Below are 27,526 nucleotides of genomic sequence, written 5' to 3'. Positions count from 1 at the left end.
ACTTATTTGTATCTTTGAATCAAAGTATGTCTGGTCAATATCATATAGCTGAGTCTTCTCCTTTAAATGCAGTATAGTTATTTCTTCTTTTTGATTGGAATTATTTAATCCATTTACATTTAATATTAATGATGTAGTTGGATTTATCTCTGCTATTTTGCTTTTGGTATTCTATTTGTCACATGACTTTTTAGTTTCTGTGTTCTTCATTTCTACCTTTTGTATTATCTAATGCAACCATTTAATTCGGTTCATGTTATTTTACTGTATGTTTGAGTTTTGTTTTGTTTTTGTTTTTGTGGTACTAGGGTTTGAACTCAGGGCTTATACCTTGAGCTTATCTGCCAACCTTTTTTTCATGTTGGATATTTTTGAGATAGGGTCTCATGAAGTATTTGCCTGGGCTGGCTTCGAACCATGGTCCTCCTGATCTCTGCCTCCTGAGTAGTTAGGATTATAGGTGTGAGCCACAGTGCTCGGCTTGAGTTGTTTTCTTAATGGGACTGGCAATATGTGCCCAGAATCTACTTTGAATGTATACTAACTTAATTCCAGTGACATAAAGAAACTTTATTCCTATATAGATACATTTCTTCCCCTAGCATTTTTTTGTCCTCTATTATATATCTTTCATCTTTACAGGAGCAACAAATGCAACAATTCACTATTATGATCATTATTTTATATGATCTCATATCTTTGAAAAAAGAAGAGCAAGTATATAGAGAGCTTGTCTTATTAAGTTTTATCTATTCAGTTTTTTCTGTGGATTTGAGTTTCCATCTGGTGTTATCATACAACATAGTTTTCTACCACCTGCTTTTTTGTGTAATAAATGATGTGCATATTTATACTGCTGTCTCTATAACATGTAGTCATGCACAACTATGTATGCACATTAGTTAATGTACTTACTTTAAAAGCTAGGTGAGAAGACAAAATAGGTCATAAGACTGTCTTTATAATTACCTTTACCAGTATTCAGTGTTTTCCATATAAAAAAACTCTACTTAATGTCTGTTGTCATGTATTTTTACTCTGAAGAACTACTTTAGTATTACTTGGCAGGTAGTTCTAGTAATGGATTCTCTTTTTTGTTTACCTAAGGATGTCCTTATTTTGATATTATTTTTGAAAGACGACTTTCAGTTTTGCTGAATATAAGATTCTTCAACACTTTACGTAGGCTATGCCAGTGGTTTCTGGTCTCCATGGCTTCCAAAGAGAACTCAGCTGTTAGTCTCACCATGATATCCTTGCTGAGAGCATTTCTCTCTGCTGCTCTGGAGGATTTCTTTTTATCTTTGGATTCAGCTAACATGTGGCTGAGTATGTCTGGGATTCTCCAACTTTTTGTTTCTTGAGCTTCTTGAATGTGCTGGATAACATTTTCATCAAATTTGGGAAGTTTTCAACAATATTTTTCAGAATTTTTTTCTCTCTTCTTTCTCTCCTCTCCTGATAATCCTATTACACATGTACTGATGTGCTTGATGGTGTCATACTTACTTGAGACTGTTTTTCTTCATTCTTTTCTCTCTGTAATTCCTCAGATTGCATAATCTTTATCACTCTCCCACAATTTCATATTCCTCCTTGTGTCATTGCAAATAAACCAATGAGTTTTCTCTCATTGACATTTCACTTCAGTTACTTTTCAGCTCCAGAATGTCCATTTGATTCTTTTCTCCTAACTTCAACTTCTTGCAATTTTCTATTTAATGACACCTGTCTTCATATTTTCCTTTTTTATTCCAATACAGTTTCTTTGTTTTTGAATATTTTATAGCAACTTCACTGGTTTCTTTGTATGATAAAGTCCAACACTTGTGCCCCCTCAAATGTAATTTCTACTGCACACAAGGCCCACATTCCTGTTTCTTTCCATGTCCTGCACTCTTTTATACCGGGGCTTTTCAGATAACAGATTGTAGAAACTATAACTCATTCTACTCCAAATACACCCTTCCCTGGGCTGGTCTTTGTTTTCATCATTGTTTGTTATTTGCTTGGAGATTTGTCTAAATTAAATCTGAAGTAAGTTCACAGTGTGCAGGCTCTTTTGTCTTCCTAAAATCTTTTCCCCCAGTTTTATCATTGAGCCTCATGGTTACCCCGGGTAAATATAAGCCATTATGGATCCAACATTGGATGTTAGATTGTCACCTTTTGCCATGGATGCATGTTTGTTTTGGAGACAGCTTTCATGATTCAGGAAATGTACAATGTTTCCCCAAGGTCAGGCTGGGAGTAGTAGCTTGGAATATTCCTCTCTAGTTCCTGTTGAGAGAGCATAACCTTTGAAGGCACACAGTTCTTCCAGGCTGCCAGGAATGGATATGACTTTATCTTTAAGGTTGGCTTCCTAGGAGTCTCCCTGGGCCAGAGTACTTACTGCTCAGTCAGTGTTTGGTCTCTCCACAAAGGCCTCCATTGCTTTTGACAACACCACTAAGCATGAAATTCTCCATACTTTCCCAAATAAAGTCATTCCTCCATGTAGAACTGTGGAGGTTCCCATTCTTGAAGCCTCCCTCTTCTCCCATGCAGAGCCTCTGTGCTGTACTCGGGAGCTGTGGAAAGAACAGGAGTCTGCATCTCTCAAAGAGATATACTACTGTTAAGTGGTCACTGGTAATGGATGGCAGCCCACATGTTGCAGGAGGGCTCAGACAGAGATAGAGAGGGCACCAAAACTTTTGGGAAGCAAGTTCATTGAGCAGGTCGGTGACAACTCAGTGGACTCAAGTCCAAAGGTTGAGCCCCGAGAACAAAGGGGGCTTTCCTTATATACCATTTAGAGCAGGTTACAGAAATGGGGGGGACAACGTGTCCCATATATTGTCCCATGCCATTTCATTGGCCGCTTTAACCTCTGGGATGAGGTGACCCTTCTCTGGTCTTTCCCCAGATAACATTCTCCAATTCTGGTTTTTCTTTGTTTCACTGTAGCAGTCATTATCTCCCTTCCACCTCCCCACCTTCCTGCCACATTCACCCCTTTGATGCTCAGACCCACTTTTGGGTCAAAGAGCATCATTTTGATCTAGAGGTTTATAATGGTCCTAAAAAGACCACAGTAACAGGGGGAATAGGCAGGGTAATATCAGGCACACTCCTAAGACAAGAAACATTGCTCCTATTAAGGTCTTGAACCCACCTAGGGTTGATAACCAGCCCCTGAATAGGTCATTAGGACACCATCCCTTCCAGGTCTGCACAACATGGGCAAGCTTTTTTATCTTGTTGGTCCCTATCATCAATCTATAAACAGCAGTTACTCAGATTGAACTTTCCACATACTCCACTCTCCAAGGCTAGCAAATAGTACAAAGCCAAATGGTTTTGGTAAATGGCGTTGTATATTTTAGTTTGTTGTTTGGCTAATATGTTGAGAGCTTTAGTGTTTCGTTAGTTATACTCTCAACCACTGCCTGAAGGCAAATGATGAGATTGAACATATAGATTGGGGTGCTATTGCCCTGGAAGCCATCCTCTGCCCTTGTAGTGGGACCATGTATTTAATGATCTGCTCTGGAGGCCATTCATTGTCCTTCCAGTCCCCTATTTGTCCTCATATATGGAGACTCCTAATTTTTTGCCTTGTCTGAGGGGGAGCAAGAAGAAAGAAGGCCAGATGGTGCCCAGCACAGAGGATCTGGACCAGTCATTGGGAAGGGTTGTGTAAGCTCATTCCCCACAGATCCAATATAGCCCCGTAGGCACCCGCCATTCTATGCTCACAGTTAGATTATTCCAGGCTATTGCAAGCATAGGGAAATTAGCCAGCAGGTGAGGTTGGGGCTCCAGGTGATTGGGAGCCCCTACAACACTGAGTATCCCGAGTAGTATCATTGTAAAGTTTTTGTCACAAGCAGATCAAGTCCCCTACTGGGGTAGAGAATTGGCCTTTTGGATTTGAGATACAGTAACTCCCAATAATAGAGGCTTTTAGGAGCCAAACACTTTCCCTGAGGCAAGGGAGAATGGTCTCATTAAAGGGCTCTTGTGGGTTTGGCTCTCTTGCTTCCATGGCCAATGGTCTCCCATATTTGTTCCCCCACAAACATAACACAAAGTTATATTCAAAGTTTGTGTTATGGACTCAGCTAGTGAGAGGAGCAGGTTTTTGGTTTTAACTAAGATGGGAAACTCACTTTGTATATCTTTGTAAATGGAGTGAAAGGCCTGGTATGAGGAGCTCTCATAAGTGATCATGATGAGTTGAAAATGCAGCAAAGTACCAGGGTCTGTTCCTTTTTCATAGATTTAAAATACCACATTTTTTCCCAACTTCCCAGCCTGTTTCTTTGAGGTTGAAAACAGTGAAATTTACAGGGTTACAGGCACCAAGAGTGCAGTTGGGGGATGCTTTCCTTTTTGTAAAAGAGCAGCAGTTCCATGTGAGGTATGGACCTCCACTTTTAGCCAAGTTGCTCACCTCTCACAACCCCAATAATGTCAGTGAAGTGGTTCATAGTATGCACAACTGGATGTCCCACTGTCATCTTCTGGGAATATATACTTGTCCTTTAACCTATAGGTCTTTTCCCATGTTATCCTCCTACAGTTGCCCCAAGGCCCAGTGTTTTTAGCTATTGCAGCACACACATCAAAGTATATGGACACAGGTTTGTTGGGGTCATTAACCCGGGTGTGGTTAATGAGCTTCCCAATGCTGGTGAAGCTTCAGACCTCTAGCCATTGCTTCCAAGGGCAATAGATGGGGTTAAAACAGATATACTAACCATCATGAGAGAACACTGAATATGTGGTATGGTTTTCATTGTATGACCCAACAATGGTGCCTGCACAGGAATAATAAGTATGGAAAACCAGAGTTTTGGTAACAGCACTGCCTTCTTGGGTAGTGTGCATACACAAGTCACAGTGCAAAGCCTAGGGGTTCCCAGGTAGACAGGTGACCAAGATTAGCAAGAAGAATACACAGAACAGACTTATCCTCAAAGGTGAGATGGGCAACTCTTCAAGCTTCTGCTGTGTGTAGACTAGTAAGTTTCCACATTGACTAGAGTAGGGCTGACATCTCTCCTGTTGTCTCCTGGGAAGCAGGGTCCTGTCAGGGAAGGGCGCAGGCATTCTGAAGGGTAATTTTGCACATTAGGGCTAAGTCAGGGATGCACTCCCATTCCAGGGAAGCTGGCTTCACTCAGCTGTGGTGGATCCAGGGAATGATCTCTGCTACTTTAACTGTGGTGAGGGTGGACAAAACAACAACAAAAGGGCCACTCCAATGGGGCTTTAGCAGTTGAACATTCCATTCTTTTACTCAAACAGCATCCCTTGGTTTATAAGGGTGTGAGGGAGTTGTCAGGGTAAGGGGGAGTCTCTCTCTTACCCAGTCATTGATTTTTGAGAGTCAACCTAAGGGCCTGTATCTGCTCTCTCAGGATGAGGTTTTCTATTTCCTTAAGGTCCCCTTGCAGGCCCTTGACAAAAGGGGGTGGGTGCCCCAAAAGAATTTCAAAAGGGGAAAGACCCATCCATTTGGTGGGGATTAACCTAATTCTGAGCAAGGCTATGTATGGGCAGTAATTGATACCATTGTAGGTGAGTCTCCTGGCATAGTTTTCCCAATTGCAATTTTAGAGGCCTGTTCATACGTTCTACTTTCCCTTAACTCTGGGGGCAGTAGGCTGTGTGTAGCTTCCAAGTTATTCCTAATCCCTTAGCCATCCGGCCATTGTCCAACCCAATAGACACAGGTATTCAGAATTGGGGGATGATTTCCTTTAATAGGCATCTAGCCACTTCTGGGCTTTCTCAGTCCAAGTGGGGAAGGCTTCCATCCATCCTGAGAAGGTGCAGACAAACACCAGAAAATATTTACATCCTCTGGCCCATGGTATCTCAGTAAAGTCCACAATCAGGTTTTCGAAAGGAGTTCCTCCAACACTTTGCACCTAGGGTGGCCCTTCTCAGGGATTGTTTTTGGCACACAGACTGTACCTCTCACATATGCTGGAGAGCTTGGGGACATAAAATGCTGGGTTAAGGTGGTCTCAAGAGCTGTTCACCCTGAGTGAGTTCCTGAGTTCCTTCATGGAACTGCTTGACAAATGTGGGAGTCAGTGACTCAGGTTATGACAATGAGGCCATCAGAAAACTTCCACCATCCATCCAGTAGAGAATTTCTTCCTTCAGTTTCAAACCAATCCTGTTCTTGTGAAGTGTATCATGGTTCCCGTTTAGATAAGGGGCACGGGAACAAGGCAGTTGTCAGTGAGGCTGAGGTTTGTCCTCCTGTGAAGGCTGCTCACTTGGCTTCCCTATCAGCCTTTTGGTTTCCCTGAACAGCTATTGTTTCCCCCTTCTGTCCTTCTGTTGGCCTCAGCAGTGCATGACAGCTACTTGCTTAGGAGCCCAAACTGCAGCTTCTAGTAATCCCAGAATTTCTTGTCCATATTTAATACTTTTTTCTCCTGAATAGGGCTCTTTATATAGTGGACATGAATGGTAGTGAAGGCAAATTTAGACTCCGTATAGATATTTACTCACACTCCTGCAGTGAGCTGGAGTGCCTGTATGAGAGCAAAAAGCTCAGCCTTTTGTGCAGAGGTTCCGACTGGCAGTAGTCATGCTTCAATGACAGTGTCCAGTGATATCCAGTAGATATCACTACTGCATATCTGGGAAAACACATGCTATCCCAGACAAAGCTGCTGCCATCCTTGAAATACTCAACATCCAAATGATTAATAGGCTGGTCAGTCAAGTCTGGCCAGCTGGAGAACACCTCATCCATAACCTGTAAACAGTCACGCTCCAGTGGGCCTGAGTCAACTGGCAACAGGGTGGTTCGGTTTCGAGTGCTAACTTCTAACTGGATACATGGGTTTTCACAACATGCTTTGCTATTTGACAATTTGGGAGTTTGTTGACCATAATTTTCTTTATATTCCATAAGAGTCAAAACAGAGTGGGGAACTTGGAGTTCTTGTCCCAAAGTAAGCTTGTCTGCTTCAGCCTCCAAGACATCAGTGGACACCAAGGTGCATAGGCAGGGCAGCCAGCCCTGGGAAACTGCATCAAGTTGTTTTGATTTAATAGGCCACCAGGTGGTTCCAGGAACCTAGCAGCTGGGTCAAGACTCCAACAGCTGTCCCCAGTCTTTCCTGTACATATAGGAAGAAGGGCTTCATCACATCTGGCAATCCCAGAGCAGGGGAATTTGTGAGTGCCCTCTTAATTTCTTTAAAGGCCTTTTTTTTTTTTGCTCCTCTCCCCATACCATGGTTTCCCACTGTCCCCTCTTTGTGGCTTCATAAAGGGGTTTTTCCAAGAGAGAGTAATTGGGGATAAGTATCTCTGTAGTAGTGAAGGGCTAGTAGATGAATGTTCACCTTCCTTCTTGTATCTGACCATGCTGGTCATAATATATTTGGCCCTGGACCTCTCTCAGGGGTATCTGCAGGGTGATGGGTTCTGGGGGAGAGGTTAGGACCATAGTGGAACTGTTCAAATGTTCCTGGTTGAACCTAGAGGCCAGCCTCACAGGGAGCTGTGGAGTGAGGACTGCTGGGCTTGGAGTGAGCATGAGGTTCATGGGGAAGGCAAGGTTGTTGCAGTCTCAACTCCTGGGCCCAGCCTCATAGGCATATTTGTTGCTGGAGCTTCCTCATCTGATGCTGCTTCCCCTTCCAAGGGAAGGGACAAAGAGGTATACGGTTGTGGCAAAGATGGGTACAGTGTCACATAAGGGGGCAGGGTCTCTTTAGGGTCCCACACTAATATGGGTTTCTCTGGCTTTTTACATTTTTCCTGCATTTGGAAGCTGCTGCTCCCCTGGCTTTCATGACCCTACATGCTTCCTCTAGGTGGGGCTTTAGCTATGTGGGCTGACTGAGGATTGCATCCTGCCAGCAGTTAGTATAAGGAACCGGCTGGGTGTCCAGGCTCCCCTACAACCACTTCAAAAACTCTATTGACTATGACCTTATCTGATGACCCCTCCAAGGGCCATCTTACACCAAAAGCAGGCCAGTCTATTTCACAGAAGGTCCTAAGCTTGCCAGGAGTCAGTTTGACTCAGTTATCTCCATTAGATTCCCTCTTCAAGTTTTTTTTTTTAATTTTATTATTCATATGAGCATACAAGGCTTGGGTCATTTCTCCCCCCCGCCCCCACCCCCTCCCTTGCCACCCACTCCGCCCACTCCCTCTCACACCCACCCCCTCAATACCCAGCAGAAACTATTTTGCCCTTATTTCTAATTTTGTTGTAGAGAGAGTATAAGCAATAATAGGAAGGAACAAGGGTTTTTGCTGGTTGAGATAAGGATAGCTATACAGGGAGCTGACTCACATTGATTTCCTGTGCGTGGGTGTTACCTTCTAGGTTAATTCTTTTTGATCTAACCTTTTCTCTAGTTCCTGGTCCCCTTTTCCTATTGGCCTCAGTTGCTTTTAAGGTATCTGCTTTAGTTTCTCTGCGTAAAGGGCAACAAATGCTAGCTAGTTTTTTAGGTGTCTTACCTATCCTCACACCTCCCTTGTGTGCTCTTGCTTTTATCATGTGCTCAAAGTCCAATCCCCTTGTTGTGTTTGCCCTTGATCTAGTGTCCACATATGAGGGAGAACATACGGTTTTTGGGCCAGGCTAACCTCACTCAGAATGATGTTCTCCAATTCCATCCATTTACCAGCGAATGATAACATTTCGTTCTTCTTCATGGCTGCATAAAATTCCATTGTGTATAGATACCACATTTTTTTAATCCGTTCATCAGTGGTGGGGCACCTTGGCTGTTTCCATAACTTGGCTATTGTGAATAGTGCCGCAATAAACATGGGTGTGCAGGTGCCTCTGGAGTAACCTGTGTCACAGTCTTTTGGGTATATCCCCAAGAGTGGTATTGCTGGATCAAATGGTAGATCAATGTCTAGCTTTTTAAGTAGCCTCCAAATTTTTTTCCAGAGTGGTTGTACTAGTCTACATTCCCACCAACAGTGTAAGAGGGTTCCTTTTTCTCCACATCCTCGCCAACACCTGTTGTTGGTGGTGTTCCTGATGATGGCTATTCTAACAGGGGTGAGGTGGAATCTTAGCATGGTTTTAATTTGCATTTCCTTTATTGTTAGAGATGGTGAGCATTTTTTCATGTGTTTTTTGGCCATTTGAATTTCTTCTTTTGAGAAAGTTCTGTTTAGTTCACATGCCCATTTCTTTATTGGTTCATTAATTTTGGGAGAATTTAGTTTTCTAAGTTCCCTATATATTCTGATTATCAGTCCTTTGTCTGATGTATAGTTGGCAAATACTTTCTCCCACTCTGTGGGTGTTCTCTTCAGTTTAGAGACCATTTCTTTTGAAGAACAGAAGCTTTTTAGTTTTATGAGGTCCCATTTATCTATGCTATCTCTTAGTTGCTGTGCTGCTGGGGTTTCATTGAGAAAGTTCTTACCTATACCTACGAATTCCAGAGTATTTCCTACTCTTTCCTGTATCAACTTTAGAGTTTGTGGTCTGATATTAAGATACTTGATCCATTTTGAGTTAATCTTGGTATAGGGTGATATACATGGATCTAGTTTCAGTTTTTTGCAGACTGCTAACCAGTTTTCCCAGCAGTTTTTGTTGAAGAGGCTGCTATTTCTCCATCGTATATTTTTAGCTCCTTTGTCAAAGACAAGTTGGTTATAGTTGTGTGGCATCATATCTGGGTCCTCTATTCTGTTCCACTGGTCTTCATGTCTGTTTTTGTGCCAGTACCATGCTGTTTTTATTGTTATTGCTTTGTAATATAGTTTGAAGACAGGAATTGTGATACCTCCAGCATTGTTCTTTTGACTGAGTATTGCCTTGGCTATTCGTGGCTTCCTGTGTTTCCATATAAATTTCACGGTAGATTTTTCGATCTCTTTAATGAATGTCATTGGAATTTTGATGGGAATTGCATTAAACATGTAGATTACTTTAGGGAGTATCGACATTTTTACTATGCTGATTCTACCAATCCATGAGCATGGGAGATCTCTCCACTTTCTATAGTCTTCCTCAATCTCTTTCTTCAGAAGTGTATAGTTTTCCTTGTAGAGGTCTTTCACATCTTTTGTTAGGTTTACACCTAGGTATTTGATTTTTTTTGAGGCTATTGTAAATGGAATTATTTTCATGTATTCTTTTTCAGTTTGCTCATTATTAGTGTATAGAAATGCTAATGATTTTTCTATGTTGATTTTATATCCTGCTACCTTGCTATAGCTATTGATGATGTCTAGAAGCTTCTGAGTAGAGTTTTTTGGGTCTTTAAGGTATAGGATCATGTCATCTGCAAATAGGGATATTTTGACAGTTTCTTTACCTATTTGTATTCCTTTCATTCCTTTTTCTTGCCTAATTGCTCTGGCTAGGAATTCCAGTACTATGTTGAGTAGGAGTGGAGATAGTGGGCATCCTTGTCTGGTTCCTGATTTTAGAGGGAATGGTTTCAGTTTTTCTCCATTAAGTATAATGCTGGCTGTAGGTTTGTCATATATAGCTTTTATAATGTTGAGGTACTTTCCTTCTATTCCTAGTTTTCTTAGAGCTTTTATCATGAAATGGTGTTGGATCTTATCAAAGGCTTTTTCTGCATCTATTGAGATGATTAAGTGGTTTTTGTCTTTGCTTCTGTTAATGTGGTTTATTATATTTATTGATTTTCGTACGTTGAACCACCCCTGCATCCCTGGGATGAAGCCTACTTGGTCGTGGTGAATAATTTTTTTGACGTGTTGTTGAATTCGGTTTGCCATTTTTTTTTTGAGGATTTTTGTGTCAATGTTCATTAAGGAGATTGGCCTATAGTTCTCCTTTTTGGAGGTGTCTTTGCCTGGTTTTGGGATAAGTGTAATACTGGCTTCATAAAATGTGTTTGGCAGTTTTCCTTCCCTTTCTATTTCATGGAACAGTTTAAGGAAGGTTGGTATCAGTTCTTCTTTAAAGGTCTGATAGAATTCAGCAGAGAATCCATCAGGTCCTGGACTTTTCTTTTTGGGGAGACTCTTGATTGCTGCTTCAATTTCATTTTGTGTTATAGATCTATTCAGCTGAGTAATTTCCTCTTGGTTCAGTTTTGGATGATCATATGTATCTAGAAATCTGTCCATTTCATTAAAATTTTCAAATTTATTTGAATATAGGTTCTCAAAGTAGTCTCTGACGATTTCCTGGATTTCCATGGTGTTTGTTGTTATTTCCCCTTTTGCATTCCTGATTCTACTAATTTGGGTTTTTTCTCTCCTCATTTTAGTCAGGTTTGCCAGGGGTCTATCGATCTTGTTTATTTTTTCAAAGAACCAACTTTTTGTTTCATTAATTCTTTGTATGGTTTTTTTGGTTTCTATTTCGTTGATTTCAGCTCTTATTTTTATTATTTCTCTCCTTCTATTTGTTTTGGGATTTGCTTGTTCTTGTTTTTCTAGGAGTTTGAGATGTACCATTAGGTCATTGATTTGGGATCTTTCAGTCTTTTTAATATATGCACTCATGGCTATAAACTTTCCTCTCAGGACTGCCTTAGCTGTGTCCCATAGGTTCCGGTAGGTTGTGTTTTCATTTTTCATTGACTTCCAGGAACTTTTTAATTTCTTCTTTTATTTCATCGATGATCCATTCTTCATTAAGTAATGAGTTATTCAGTTTCCAGCTGTTTGCATGTTTTTTGTCTTTACTTTTGTTGTTGAGTTCTACTTTTACTGCATTGTGATCAGATAGTATGCACAGTATAATTTCTATTTTCTTATATTTGCTGAGACTTGCTTTGTGCCCTAGGATATGATCTATTTTGGAGAAAGTTCCATGGGCTGCTGAGAAGAATGTATATTGTGTAGAGGTTGGATGAAATGTTCTGTAGACATCTACTAGGTCCATTTGATCTATTGCATATTTTAGATCTTGGATTTCTTTATTGATTTTTTGTTTGGATGACCTATCTATTGATGATAATGGGGTATTAAAGTCTCCCAAAACCACTGTATTGGCGTTTATATATGCTTTTAGATCTTTCAGGGTATGTTTGATGAAATTGGGTGCATTGACATTGGGTGCATACAGGTTGATAATTATTATTTCCTTTTGGTCTATTTCCCCTTTTATTAGTATGGAATGTCCTTCTTTATCTCGTTTGATCAATGTAGGTTTGAAGTCTACTTTGTCAGAGATAAGTATTGCTACTCCTGCCTGTTTTCGGGGGCCATTGGCTTGGTAAATCTTCTTCCAGCCTTTCATCCTTAGCCTGTGCTTATTTCTGTTGGTGAGATGGGTCTCCTGTAAGCAACAAATTGTTGGATCTTCCTTTATAATCCATTTCATTAAGCAGTGCCTTTTGATGGGTGAATTAAGTCCGTTAACATTAAGCGTTAGTACTGATAGGTATGTGGTGATTCCTGTCATTTAGTTGTCTTAGTTGTTTGAAGATTTGATTGTGTGTGTATCTAAGTTGAGGTTACTCTCTACTTTCTTGCTTTTTCTTTTCCTGTGGTTTGGTGCTGCCTGTCTTTTCATGGTTAAGTTGGGTTTCACTTTCTGTGTGCAGAATCCCTTGAAGAATCCTTTGCAGTGTGGCTTTGTGGTCACATATTGTTTTAGTTTCTGCTTATCATGGAAGACTTTTATTGCTCCATCTATTTTGAATGATAATTTTGCTGGGTAGAGTATCCTGGGGTTGAAGTTATTTTCATTCAGCGCCCGGAAGATCTCACCCCATGCTCTTCTTGCTTTTAATGTTTCTGTTGAGAAGTCCGCTGTGATTTTGATGGGTTTACCTTTGTATGTTATTTGTTTTTTCTCTCTTAAAGCCTTCAATATTTTTTCTCTATTCTCTGTGCCTGTTGTTTTAATGATATTGTGTCATGAGGTACTTCTATTTTGGTCAAGTCTGTTTGGTGTTCTGGAGGCTTGCTGTGCCTGAATGGGCATAGTTTTTCTAGATTTGGGAAATTTTCTGTTATTATTTTTTTGAATACATTATGAATCCCTTTTGCTTCTACCTCTTCTCCTTCTTCATGTCCATGATTCTCAGGTTTGCTCTTTTGATGGAGTTGGTGAGTTATTGCATATTCTTTTCACAGGTCTTGAGTTGTTTTATTAATAGCTCTTCAGTTTTTCCTTTAATTTCCATTTTATCTTCAAGTTCTAGATTCTGTTCTAGTGTACTTGAATGCCTTTCCATTGTGTTTTGTATTTCTGCTTCATTCTTTTTTTCTGAGGTTTTCCATATCATGAGTCACTTCCTCTTTAATATTGTCTATTTCCATTTGTAATTCATTTATCTCTCTATTTATAGTGTTCTCTGTTTCACGTTGGTGTTTATTTAGGGCTCCTATGAGCTCATTTATTTGTTTCTGTGTCTTATTGTATTCTTTGTTTTTGGTGTCTTGGAATTTCTTGAGTGCCTCTTGTACATTTTTGTTGACCATGTCTAGTAACATCTCCATGAAATTCTCAGTGATTACTTGCAGGATTTCTTCTTTGAGGATGTTCTTGTGGGGTACCATTGGTGTCCTTGGCATTGTTTATCTTTGTTTTGTTGGAGTCTGGAACTAAGTATCCATTTTCTTCATTTTCCTCTGAATCCTGTATTAAATTATTTTGGGAGGGGAAATGTTTTCCATCTCTTTTTTGTCTTCCCATTGCTTCACTTGGTACTGTGTAACTATGTTCTCGATAGGTTATTGGTGGTTTCAGTCACCTATTTTCTGTCCTTTGGCTTAATTTTGTTTTGTGGGTTATTTGGATTTTTAGCTTAGTGTATATACACTATTTCTGTCCCTGGTCTGGGTATAGTTTAGTATTTACTAACTCACACTAGTAAAACTAACAAAACAAGAACAAGAAGAAACCCAAAGAAATCAATGGGGAGAGAGGAACAAATGAGCACAAACAAACAAACAAAAAACAAAATAAACAATCAAACAAACACACACAAAAAAATCTGCAAGTTCAGGAACAATGGAATTTCAGTCTTTGTAGTTCTGGTGTTACTCCTTCAGTATCCAGCCCTGGTGTTGGTATTTCAGCAGAGGCTCTGTCTTAGTCTCACCAGGTGGTTGGAGAGTCTCATCAGTTTTTCTTCTTTGTCAGCTCTTCCCTCAGTGAGGTGTGGCAGTTTGAGTTTGTATGTTGTCCTCAGGTTCTGGAGACCAGCTCTGTAGCCCACCAGCCATCCTGCTTTGGAGTTGGGTTTTCACTGTGTTGATTTACTAGGGCCTTGTTTCTTTGCCTTGCCCCCTTTCTCTGGGGCAAGTTCAGTGATCCGTCAGCTGGCCCCCTGCTGTCAGCATGTTGTGATGGTTTCCTGATTATTTTTCAATGTTGCAGTGTCATTTGACTTTGGATGTTGCTCAGTGGCTCAGGAGATGAGCTTTGTGGACCACTACCTGCCCTATTTCAGGCAGTGGCTTATCAGCCACCTGTTGTTGGCCCTTCTGCATTTTCAGCCTTTGTTTATTGAATTTCATGTGGAGATCAGCTCTTTGCCCCTCTTCCTCTTCTCAGGTGCACTTACAGCACCCCACCCCCTCTGCTGTAGTTTTCAGTTCCTTATTTATTCAGTTTTTTTTGTGGGGTGGGGAGGTCAGTCTGCCCAGGGGCTATGCTAGTTTATCCCAAGGGTGGCTAGGGGAAAACTGCATGACACTTGGTGCTAACCTGTTGGTCTGCCGGAGTCTCCCAAACAGGTTTCGAAACAGCATCTGGTGGCATGGGGGCCCTCCTGTTTTCCCAGTGTATTGTGGCATGAATTAGCTTTCCATAGGCTAGGGGTACAGGGTGTCGAAGTTTTGATTCTTCTTGGTGCATTATTTCTGCCAAGTGTGGCTCCAGTGTCTCAGCAATATTTTTGATTTATGGAGCTCATGCTGTCTGCTTCTGCACTGTGGTTGCCATCTTGGATCCTCTCAAGTTGAGTTTCTTCACATAAAATCCCCAGGGTGGGAGGGGGGTTGGAGCTGGCATGATTCAAATAGCAAAATCTCTTGCTATTCTTACTAAGATTCAGCAGATTTTCTTGAACAAATGTTTCTCCATTTGATGCATGCCCATAGGACAATTTTTAGAGAAGAAGTTTTGTTTCTGTAATTTTCAGCAGTTAAATTGTTATTTCAAAGCAGAGGGGATCTACTGAGCTGCTTTTACCATTCACCATCCTGGAAATTTCACATATGGGTACATACATTTTAAGGCAAGGTTTTCATTGTTTTCTAAGTCATAATTTTTCATCTTTGGGGTTTGTAGCCTGACTTTAAGACACAGATATATCTCCTGACACCCATCAAACTAAAGTGCAGGGAAAATCAGAAGCCTGTGCACATGGAGGAATGGTGGAGTCCTTGAGCTGTGATTGAACCTATGCTAGTTATGAAGGACAGCACATTTTATGTACATTGGGATGTCTCAATTATTTCTGTGAAGGAAACAAATCCTGGTGGAGGTTGGCCTACAAGGCATTTCACAGACAATATGATGGCATTGTTGGGGAACCAGTCAGGTTTGGTGAGGGCAGCGTGGGCCTGGGCTTCATCTCTCTGAGGTTCCATGGAAGTGGCCAGAGCTAGTTCTGAGAAGCCAGGTCATGGAGTGTCTCTTGTTCCCTCAGTCTGAGCCTGGGAGGCCAGGAGCCAGGTGGCTATAGGGGGTTTGCTGCCTGAGAGTGGGAATTCCTCTCAGGAGGATATGAAGACTGTTCAATCTGCAGGAGTGTAGTTACAGCCATTGCTGGGCTGGATAATTCAGGGAACACTACCATCTCTTCTGATTTTCTGTGAATGTAGTGGCACGCACATCCCCTCCAACAGGAAGCAATGTGGAAGAGATAGTGATGGGTAATTCATGTTTCCTAATGAGGGATTTTGGCGGGCAAGAAAGTTTTCTTTTTTCCTGGAGCACTCACATGGAGTTTGTAATAGTTGTTGTGGACAGTACAAACAGATAGAAGATTTCTCCCAACCAGAGAAAACTATAAAATGCTAGCACATGAGGACCCAAGGAGAGTTGGATTGCTGATTTTTTATAATAAAGGAGATGTTAAAGAATGCATGACTTGCAGGAGAAATCTCCCAGGTTTTGAAGTTAACTTCTAATGAGGTCCCCAGTGACACATCAGGCACTGGACTGTTCCTGGGAGGGAAGATGCCAAGGACTTGAGTGGATGACATCACAATTTAAGATGAGATGATCTCTATTTACCTCTTCATATAGACTTAATATAAATGAAGGGCCAAACTTCACTGTAAGCTGCAAAAATTAATGGTTTAGATGTATTTATAATACACAGATTTAAATGTTTTCTATAAGAAGAAAAATTAAAACCATTTATTTGAAAGCAAAGATGAAGTCTCATCTTCCAATTTGCTTTCTAGTTAGTTCCTTCCAAAGTCTGTTATTAAAACTGTGATTGACATGCTTCTCCTAATGAATCCTCTCAGGACATTGCTCAGCCTGTGGTGCACACAGGAGGAAGACATTATGAGCTTCATCATCCCTGTAGCCTCCCTAGGTGGCTGTTGTTCTCTTGTTCCACTGAGTCAAAATACAAACTTGCAGAGATATTATTTCCAATTTTGAATCCAGAATTACTCATGAAAATTGTTTTGTTTAGGGTTGTGTATGTGCAGTGTATACACCTCAAGTTTAGGTTAATGGCCCTGATTTATGTTCTAAAGAAAAGTGAATAATAACAATTAACAATATCCTTACCCTAGGCTCATTACCCTAGTGAGCTAAGTACTAATGTTGGCGCTAAATGCCACTGTGCACTTTTCCCTATGTTGTCTGCATTGTGCCAGCCAGCCTCTCACCCCCAAATCATTGAGCTACTCTCAAAAAAAAGAAACAGGAAAAGGTAGTGTGGACCTATTTGTGTTGATCAATAACACACATGGAAAAATGCAATCCAGGTGAATGGAATATCAATCAGATTCCTTGGTTAGATTATTAATGGCCAGAACTGCACAGTGAGCAGTTATCAGATCTTCACCTTTGTTGGTTTTTATGCTGTATAAATTATTGAATAAATTGTTAATTAGCCAATTATACATTGTGATTCTATTGTAACATGTCTACTCAGAAAGGTAGCAATTGTAAATATTATGCATAATTTAGCTACCGTATTCTAAAGTATTAAATTATATGGGAAGCAGTTAAAATGGACTTGAGAGTACAGTAAGGTATATTTTCCCAGCAACATTGATGATTTCTTAGTTTGCAAATTTCTTCTTTCTTATTCTAGGATTTGGAATAGTTTGAGGTTTTTCTCTTGTTTGTTTCTGTAAGTTTTTTTTAATCTTCCACTATACAAATGGATTAATAATTACAAAGGGCAATTTTTTTGCTACAAATAAAATATTCTTTTTTGTGTGTGAATGTGCTTAATTTTTTATTGTTGTGTTGGGGGGTTCATTGTGACATTTACAAAGGTTTTTACAATATATTATAGTTGAAATCCCCTCCCCCATCATTCTCCTTTATCCCCCTACCCCCATTCCCAGAATTATTTCACAGGTTTCATTTTTCCATTTGCAGACAGTGTACACAGTATTTGCACTATATTCACCTGCCCACACCCTCTCCCCACATCCTCCCCCCTCCCACTGGTTCCAACCCACCATACAGGACCTGTTCTGCCCTCCTGTTCTCCATTTTTATTTTAAAAAAATGACATTTTTGTTTGTTTAAGATAGTTATAGAATTTTTCTAACCTGTTGAAATCACCATAAGAAGGGGAGTAAGGTAGAAAGGAGAATAATAGAGGAGATGAATCAATTCAGGTTATAATACACATATACATGGAGATGTCACAAGGAAGCCGATGTACTTTAAGCAAATTTTTTTAATGCTTTTAAGAATTAGGTTGAAAAACTGATCAACATTTATTTATACTAAGAAATAACTTGATACAAAACAACTTTTGTGTTCATTTAGGGTTTTTTTTAACATATCTGAAAGTTGATGTTTTTCTGGCATAATTAGAAACAAAATGACCCTGTCAAAACATTCTTGGGTACTCTATTTGTGTATCTTTAATGCCCTGAAAGTTTGAAGGCTAAGCAAAACTGGCATGTTTTAGAGTATTCAAGAAAATAAGTAACTACTTTTAATACCAGCCTTTTAAATTTCATGGAGATTCTCTTGGGCTTTGAAAGTTCTTGCTATATGATAGAAAATACTCAGTACCAAATCCAAGTCAAGTGTAGGTCAGTGCTAACATTGGATTTTATGTGTTTTGCATTTATTTTGTGTTATAATATTTGAAATGCAAATATAACATTTAATATTTGCCAATATGCTTTTACAAAAGTAAATCCTGAATTACTGAGAGTGAGAGACAGAGAGACAATGAATCCTGGTGGGGACTTTTGCCCAAGTTGGAGCCCAGAGTATGTCACCACCTCCTCTTATGTACAGCTTAACTGTGTCCCCAAGTTTCTGTGTTGGAAACCTAACTGCCCAATTCACATATTAATGATAGTCAGAGATGGGGAAACTTTAGGGAGCAGTTAATCCAGTCGTGGAGTAATGGTTAGTGAGGATGTGACCTTTTCACAAAAAGGCACTTTCTCGGGCACATTTATTCTTTCTCACCATGTGATGTCCTGCACCACCTCAGGACTCAGCAGAGAATGCCACCAGTAGGAATGCCCTCACCAGACGCAGGTCCTCAACCTTTTGGGCTTCTTCAACTCTAAGACATAAATTTCTTTCTAAGCTCCTTTCTCCTTTCTTTAAAAGTTTCCCACTGGCAGCTATTCTGTTATGGCAATAGGAAGTGGACTAAGACATCCTCATACACAAGGGAGAGGCCATACTACATAAAACGCAGTGTTTGTCACTGGAGTTTCACAGCCCACACTCGCACACACACTGATGCCTCATTTTGATCCAGGCATCCACAACTTGATGATTCCTGGCAACCTTGGCATGCTAGGAGGTAATTATTGTACCAGATGGAGCAGGAGAGGGAACTATAGTGAACAGAGGGAGTGTTGTGACAGTGTCACAGAAAATGCTAAGCTCCAAAGAGTTAGTGCTTCCTCCCCAGGCAGGAGCTGCTTTGCACCTGGAGAGTGGCAGCTAAGCACCGAGGTGCTGGGAGGCATGGCCCCAATCAGAGGAAGGGGATTTGATCCTGGGCCTATTGAAACAACTTCCAGGTGCTCCCAGAAATGCTGGGGTGTAGGCTGTCACATCCCCCATCCCTACTGTGGCTTAGGTGTTAAGTCTGAATTGGGAACCATTTGCATGAATGGGGCCTCATTAAGATGTTCAGACGGGTGAATTCTGGAGAAATTCTGTTGACAAATGAAGTTTCTTAAAGCAAGATAGACCTGCACCTGGAATATGAAATGCTTTTGTACTACGCCCACCCACACAAACACAATGTAAACTCTGTCCCCCTGTTTCTAAGATTAAATAGAAAACATGAATTCTGGCCCCTTTCTTGCCTCAGATTCATTCTCTTGGCCACAGTACAGATAATGCTGTGGCTGAAGCACACATCAGACTCCCAGGCGTGGCAGACAGCTGCCACTCAGTCACCACTCATGCAGATTCTCTTCAACCCCCGTGAACTCTGCAGTGGTTTCCCCTCAGAAACCAGCAGATAAATGTGCACACGATGCCACATCAGGGTGGCCCTGGGGTAAAGGTGTTGGAACAGCTAGAGAAGGCCTGCATGCCAAAGAAGTCTCATCTGGTTTGCCAACTTCACTCAGCTGCTGGTAGAAGACTGAATTGAGGCAGGTTCTGTGACCCAGTCAGCACTCAGAAGGATAAAAGATATAATGCCTGACTAGTGACAATAGTCTGGGACACGAGAGAGGCTACAAGTGGCACCTATCCCACTTATTTGTTGTGCCAATTTGAAGCACTCTTTATATTTGCATCTGGAGGATGGGGAGGTGAGATGATTTTCCTAACATTACACAGCTGATAGGTGGTAGACCCAGGGTGCTCAATGCCAAGATTCATATCTCTTCTGGGGGTGGGGGACAGAACCTTCCAAGGTGCAGAGAGACTCAATTCCCAACACCCATTGAGTGGTGGAGCTCACAGGACAACTAAGACAGTGCAGGTGAGCTACATACCAAGGGGCAGGTGAAAATCAAAGCGCTATTACTGCACTGCAACCACCTATCATTGTCACTGACTCTTCCAAAAAGAGATTTCAAAACTGCCAGACAATCTCAATTAGGTTGTTCAAAAACAATAATTACACATCCACCTCAGGCTTCACTGCTTACTGCCTTGCATGGGCCCTTCCAGGAGAAATGCCTTGGTACTTCCTCTCCTTAGTTCTCTTTGTGATCTCCACCACAGTTAGTCCCCTCTGAGTCTCTGGCTGCTAAAAGCCACAACCTTCAGCTCCTACTGCCTCATCACCTTAACTATGTCATTCAGAATATCAGGTATTTTGTTGATTTTAGTATTAAGTCAAACTTGTATGTTTTCTGAGTACACCAAAAAGAGAGTGAAGAAGAGAAGGAGGAGAAAGAAAGGGCAAGGTGAAGCAGGAAGAAGGTGGCAGAGGAAATGATAATGATGACAAGGATGGTGATGACGATCATGGTGACGACAACAGTAATGTTAAGGCTGCTATTCTCTATGCCCAATCAATGAATTGATGAGTTTTCTCATTTGTAAAATGGTAAAGGTAATAGTAGATACCTCATAGGGTTGTTGTAAAACTAAATGAAATAGTGCATATAAAGAACGTAGCACTTGTGTGGTAAGCTTTCTATTTTTCAGATATTATTAATAATTATTTATACAAGACTGTTGCACTTACACTGTTATTATGTTATGATGTGGCTGTTTGATTCCTTCCTTCCCACACTGTGCCTGGAGCCCTAACCATGTTGGTGTTTGCTGGGGTTCCGCTCAGATCCTTCCCCTAGCCAAACTTCTGGGGCTGAAAGAATTGACTACAAGCCAAACCCTGGGATATGGAGGATGGAGCAATGGCTTGAACATAGGGTGCTTTGTACATTTTATAGAGAAGGAAACTGAGGCACAGGGAATTTTCTCAACTAACTCCATGATCCTCAAAAACACTGAGAAACTCCTGAAATGATAGAGAATGCTTCCCCTTCATGCTTGCAGCTATTCCTGCCATGGCAGTGAAAGAAGATACCTGCTGTCATTGTTGGCCCAACTGTGAAGGTGCCTGGGCCCAGGTGAGGTCACAGCCTACGTCTGTCCAGGGCTGAGCACTGCTTGGAAGGATGGAGGACACTCTGAGCATCATTTCCCTGCAGCTATAAAACTGATCCTACTTCCTAGAAACTGCCACCCTGCTGCTTCCAGCCAGACTTGGTGACAAGTTGCATAACAAAGATCTTGCTCCAGGATAGTGTGAGTTCATGAAGGGTTGGGAGCAGACTCCTAAGAGAGCATGGCAGCCCAGAGAAGTGGGTGCTGCTTGGTGACTAGGACCTTCAGACTGAACACCTCCCTTCAAGGCAAGCAGCACCCTGACCTGCCATCTCATAACCCATGAAAGATGGAAATTGAGAAGGTAAAGAATGAGGGCTGGTGGTCTCTGCCATTAACAATGACAACAGAGAGCTCTGGAGTCACTTCAGAACCTGGCTAGGATCCTGTCTTTCCTCAGCCATGTTACTTTTGCTGTTTCTATTAATGAGTTATTTAATAGTAACCCATTTAAAATGAGAGCATTTTCAGAAAAGAAGTGAAAAGATAGTTCAGGAGCCTTTATTCCCTTTACACACATGTACCAAATGTATACTCACGCATGAACACCTCCCTACAGCCACACTCCCTACATTCTCCCTCCGACCCCACACATGCACTCATACTGAAATGCATATTTGTGCACACACACACACACATATATATACCACACATCACAAATGCACACATAGACTCACATGTGCTTACACAATACACACACATGCTTAAACACACACCCCATGCACATATATACTACACACTCACACATGCATATACACATCACCCTCACACTTGAACATGCATACATATATGGACACACACACACACTCACAGCTCCTATCCAGAGATATTTCACTCAGCTTTTGACTTAGTAGATCAGTCTCTGTAACCAAGAAAAATGGCCTCAAATTCCAAGAACCAAGAAGGAAGGAAGAGAATCTGCTCAGGATGGAGCTAGGAACTTACTATCTTTCTTATCTTGTATCTTGGCATCCACCAGACTCCTGTTTTGTGTTGTTGCCCAACTGAAGTTATGACAACACCTGCCTTGACATCCCTCCCAGCTTCCAGCCCAGGTTTACGTGGCTGAGAGGCAGCACAACCAGGACTGAGCCATGGTTCAGATGTGTCCTTCCCTTGGGTATTCCGCAGTTAGCCAGGGTGTTTACTGTGTTGACTTTCAAGTTTTGTGTGGTTCCGCCTAGGGAAAGGGGTCCCTCCCCAGAAAGAATGAGAGCCAGTTTGGGCCTCAGCAGAACCCAAGGGAAAAGAGAAGGACAATATGGTTCCCCAGCAAGGGCTGACCATGCACACAGCTGATGTTGTGCCATGGCACAACACCCAAGGAGGGGAAAGGTGAGCCATCACAGCTCTTCTGAAGCCCCTCAACAGCCCTATGTCAGTGGTATGTAATGGCTGAGCAGACCTTAGATGTTTAAAGAAGAGAAAAGAGAAATAGAAGTGGAAAGAATACCAAGAAAGCCACAGGCCATCCCACAGAGTAGACCTGCAGGAAAGTGGAGAGGTTGGGTTTTACTGGAAATTGGTGCCCAGGGCTTTCCATTAACTGCTGATGCCCAAGGGTTGAGCAATGCCACTGGGCAATGTCCCAAAGGAAGGGAAAACCAGAGTTAAACATTGAGGAGAAAAGCTTTTCAGTATGAGCAGGGTCTTGTGACTCTTCCCAACCGGTGAGAAACAGGGAAAATGGAACCAGATGGTAGATGGGACCTCTATTGGCCAAACTGGGAGGGCGACATCACCCTCAGTGAGTGCACATGAAGACCTGGGGTCTGACAGTCACACTGGGCGACTTGGAAATTCAGGCAGCACCTGGACCAACATTCTGACTCTCTGGGAGCCTCATTTAAATCCCTCTTCCTAGTCTTCAGTCCAGCCACTAGACTCTGACAGACAGGATCACAAAGCGAGTTTGAGAAGTGTTTATCCCAGGGTCAAGGGCCATCGTATTCCCACTGTAGCTCTCACTTCTTGCCATATCAGAGAGATTGCACTTTTATTGCCTGGTGGGTATTTACGGCACCTTTGTGAGTTGATTAGGCTCAGCTGGTTCTATTTTTCCTCTTCAAAAAGATACATGGAAATTTTCGTGCAATTTTTTTTTTAATCCTTCAACCAGGAGACAAAGCCAACTGCAGAAAAATGTGGTCCTGGAAAAAATCAAAGGGCATTCCCCAATGCTGGTGGAATGCCTCACATGATTCAGTGCACCCTGGGGGATGACTCTTTATGGCGTCTCACTTCCAAAGAATGGGGAAGGGTGTGAGGGGTATGACATGTGCTCAAGCCCATAAAAAAGGCCAGAGGAAGAGAACAAGCAACACTAGAAAGATCTATCTGGCCACCTGACCCCACACCAGGGAGCTTGCAAAGTCCCCTACCAGATATCTGCATTGAGGCCTGGCTAGGGGATTGACCAAATCAGTGACCTGACCTGGAGGAAGTGCCCTTCTACAGAGAGTGATGCTACAGAACACAGTGGAGGACTTTTTAAGGGCTACCAAGTTCGGAGAAAAATAATTATAATGTTGATAGTTGTAGTAATAATTGTAAACAACCGTGCTAACGATGTGCCTAGTGCTCTGATAAGCTCTCTGCTTACTTGATCTTATATAATCTTCCTGACTATACTGTGACACGGGTATTAACGTTATGCATATCACGTGAGGGAAACAACTGAGAATCTGAGGAATTAGGTAACTGTCTGAAATCTCTTTTTTAAAAACAACAACAATCAATAAAGCCTTTAATGGAAGCCATGTCATAAATTTCAGAGCCAGAATTCTCGAGCACCATAATTGCCCTGTCACCAATCAATGCCAGAAATGGGTGAGATATGCAGAGCCTGTTGTCAGCTGCAAAGCTCTCACCAAGCCAGGATGTGTGGGCACTGGCACAGCCATGTCTGCGTACCTGCTGGATGCACTCAGGGGAGCTCATCCCCTAGCCATGCCCAGCTTATGGGCAACCACTCCATGGTAACTGTTGCCCCTGTTTCCTGGCACTAGAACTGCTCTAGGCTCTACTTGCCACCCTTCACTTGAACTTTCTCTCTCCTGGCCCCATTCCTCCTCAGCTCATGTCAGAGTCTCCCTGTCTGTCCAGCCTCCCTCTGATGGATGACCTACTTGAACTGTTTTTGGCTCTACCTAGAGAGTCCCCTCAAAGCAGCTGCTTCTAACCTAGGACACAAACGACCTCCTGTCCAAGGCTGTGGTTTCCATAGCCTCCTCTCACATCACAGTTTTGATGGGCCTTCTCCACAGCTTTATGGTCCTCAGTCTGCACCTTTGCATATGACCCCTTCTCTTCCTGAAACCCTTGCCTGGGATTGGGCAGCTAGTTCCCAACTGAGTTTCAAATTGGTTTTGGCCTCAGCTTCTGAACTACAAGCTGGGTTGCTGGTCCTGCATGGGTTGCCACAGCACCCTGCTTTCTTTCCTGTTGTGCACTTGTCCTGCTCTATAAAGGAGCAATATAGGAGCTCTCCCTGCAGGCTGGGTCCAGGCCTTGTTGCTTCATAAGCAAACATGGACCTTGCACAAAGCGTAAGTGCAAGGTGATGAGCAAAAGGTAAGCACGAGTTAATTCTGCACTCCACATCAAGCCCCAGACTTGAATCTCTACTTAACTGTACTGTCAGTCAGCCAAGAGCCATACTCCCTCCTTCATTTGGTGTCCTCACCAGAGAATAAGGGGCAACTCCAAGACAAGACAGTTTCTGCTGGAGGTGGCCCCAGCCGTCTGTAAAACAAGAAGTCCAAACTCATCTTCTACATCTGGAGGAGGATTTTTTTTTTTAAATGTAGAGTCATAGAAAGTTGCAACAAAAATATACAGACCAGTCCTATGGGCCTCTTACCAAGTTGTTTGCAAAGGTAACCGCTCACACAAGTATAGTGCATTGTCAAAACCAGAGGCCACAAACTTCACTCAAATTTCAGCAGTCTTTCATGCATTTACTATGTGTGTCATGATGTTCTGTGCAATTTTTGCCTCATCTGCAGACTTGTGTACTCATTCCCACAATATCTAGACTGTTCCATCTCACAAGGGTCTTCTGCATATTGTTTCTAAAACACCATCCACCCTCCTCCACCCCTTCCCATCCCGAACTCCTGCCCATGACTAATTTGTTCTCTGACTCCTTACTTTTTTAAAATTTGAGAATGTTATACAAATGGAGTCATACAACATGTAAACATTTGAGCTTTGCTTTCATCACTCAGCTTAATTCTCTTGAAAGCATCCAAGTTGCACAAATAGTTTAGCCATTTAAATATTTTAAAACTAATTACTGTTAGTTTAATTCATAGAGTGAGTGTGATAACTTGACACATGTACTTACTATGTAATGACCAAATCAAGGTAGCAAGCCTTCCTATCTCAAGCATTTTTAATTTTTCATTAACATAATAATTATACATATTCATGATGTACAATGTGATATTTCAATCATGTATTCAGTGTGCAATTATCATATCACATAATTAGTATTCTGCTCTCCCTGTCATCACTTTATCTTCAGAACTTCTGAGCTCCTCTCTTCCAGTTATCCATAAAATTTATAATAGTTTATTTTGAATTATAGTCCCCAACCCCCGCACTGTGTTGTAGAACACTAGAGAACTTACTATTCCTACCTACCTGTGTTTGGGTACCCTCATTATACCTTGCTCTATCCCTTTCCTCCCACTCTTCCAAGTCTCTAGTAATCACTATTTTACATTCAGATCAACATTTTTTTAGTGTCCACATATGAGAGAAAATGTGAGGAATTTGTCTTTTTGTATTTCCCTTAATGTAATGTCCTTCAGTTTCATCCACATTGCTGCAAATGATAGGAAGAAATTCTTTTTTATGGCCTATTGATATCCCATTGTGCATTTACATATCATTTGTCTTTATCTACTAATCTATTGATGGCACCTGGGTTGATACTGTAGCTAGCTATTGGGCATGGAGCAACAATAAACATGGATGTGCAGGTGACTCTTTGATATGCTGATTATCACTTCTTTCAGACACCTACCTAGAAGTGGGACGGCTGAATCATGGTAGACCTATTTTTTGGTTTTCTGAGAAAGTTTCAATACTGTTCTAGTTTGTTCCTTTTTATACTGAGTAGTAGTCTGTGATGTGGGTCTACCACAGCTTAACCATTCACTCCACAAAGAATAATTGTTATTTCATTTGCGCTATTATGAATAAACCTGCTGCAAGCAATTACAGGAGGGCTCATGTGTAACCTCGAGACCTCAGAATGAACCTCAGGAGCACAACTGCTGGATCCTATAGGAGTTGAGTGAGTAGCATTTAAGAAACTGCAGAGATGTGTTCCAGAGTGACAGTACCATTTGCACCCCCACCAACAATGAGTGCATGCCACTTTCTCTGTATCCTCCCTAGCATCTGATGGTGTTGCTATCATTTATCTCATTCTGATCACTGCATAGTGGATCAATTTGCATTTCCCTGATGGTGGATGGTACTGAACATAATTTCACTTATTTATTTGCCACCTACACATCCCCATCACTGAAATATATGCTCATGTCTTTTGTTCATTATATAATTAGATTTTTTACCATTAAATTGTAAGATTTATGCATTGTAGAAAATAGTAGATCGTCAGACATGGCAGCGTGCAAATGTTTTCTCCCAGTCTGTGGCTTATCTTCTCATCCTCTTTACAGAGTCTTCCTTTGAGCAAATTTTGGTAATGCGTGGTTTACTAGTGTTTCCTTTCATGGGGTGTACTTTCAATATCAACTCTAAGCCTTAGATCCAGATGATTGTCTCCTAAAGTTTTGTTCCCCAAATCTTTATAGTTTTACTTTCTGTATTTAAATCCACAAACCAGTTTAAGTTAATTTATAAAAAGGTATGAGATGTAGGTTGACATTCATTTTTTGCTGATCAGTGCCCAGCTGCACTAATTGCTTGAAGGCTATCTTTCCTCCACTGAACTGCCTTTGCACCTTGAATAAGAATCGGTGGGGCTCAGTGCGCCTGTTTCTGCATTTGCTACTCTGTGCCATTGAGAAATGTATCTGTTCACCAGTCAGTTACCACACCTTCAGTACTGAATTATTTCCACTCTAGTCCTTCTTTTCCAGATTGATGTAGCTGTTCTGGGGCCTCTGCCTTTCTGTATAAATTTCAGGTAAGTCTTCTCTATGTTATTCTGTTAGGATTACATTAAGTTTATACACCAGTTTGAGGTAAGCTTTTGTTGTGCTTCATTTCCTTCCAGCTTCTGGTATCCAGCCTTCCCAGGCATGGCACTGGGGCAATATGAGGGGCACAGTGTTC

Source organism: Castor canadensis, chromosome 7 (genome assembly GCF_047511655.1).
Source record: "Castor canadensis chromosome 7, mCasCan1.hap1v2, whole genome shotgun sequence".
In the NCBI taxonomy this organism is placed as follows: domain Eukaryota; kingdom Metazoa; phylum Chordata; class Mammalia; order Rodentia; family Castoridae; genus Castor; species Castor canadensis.
The sequence above is the reverse complement of the archived record's forward strand: the minus strand, read 5'-3'. Positions refer to the sequence as shown.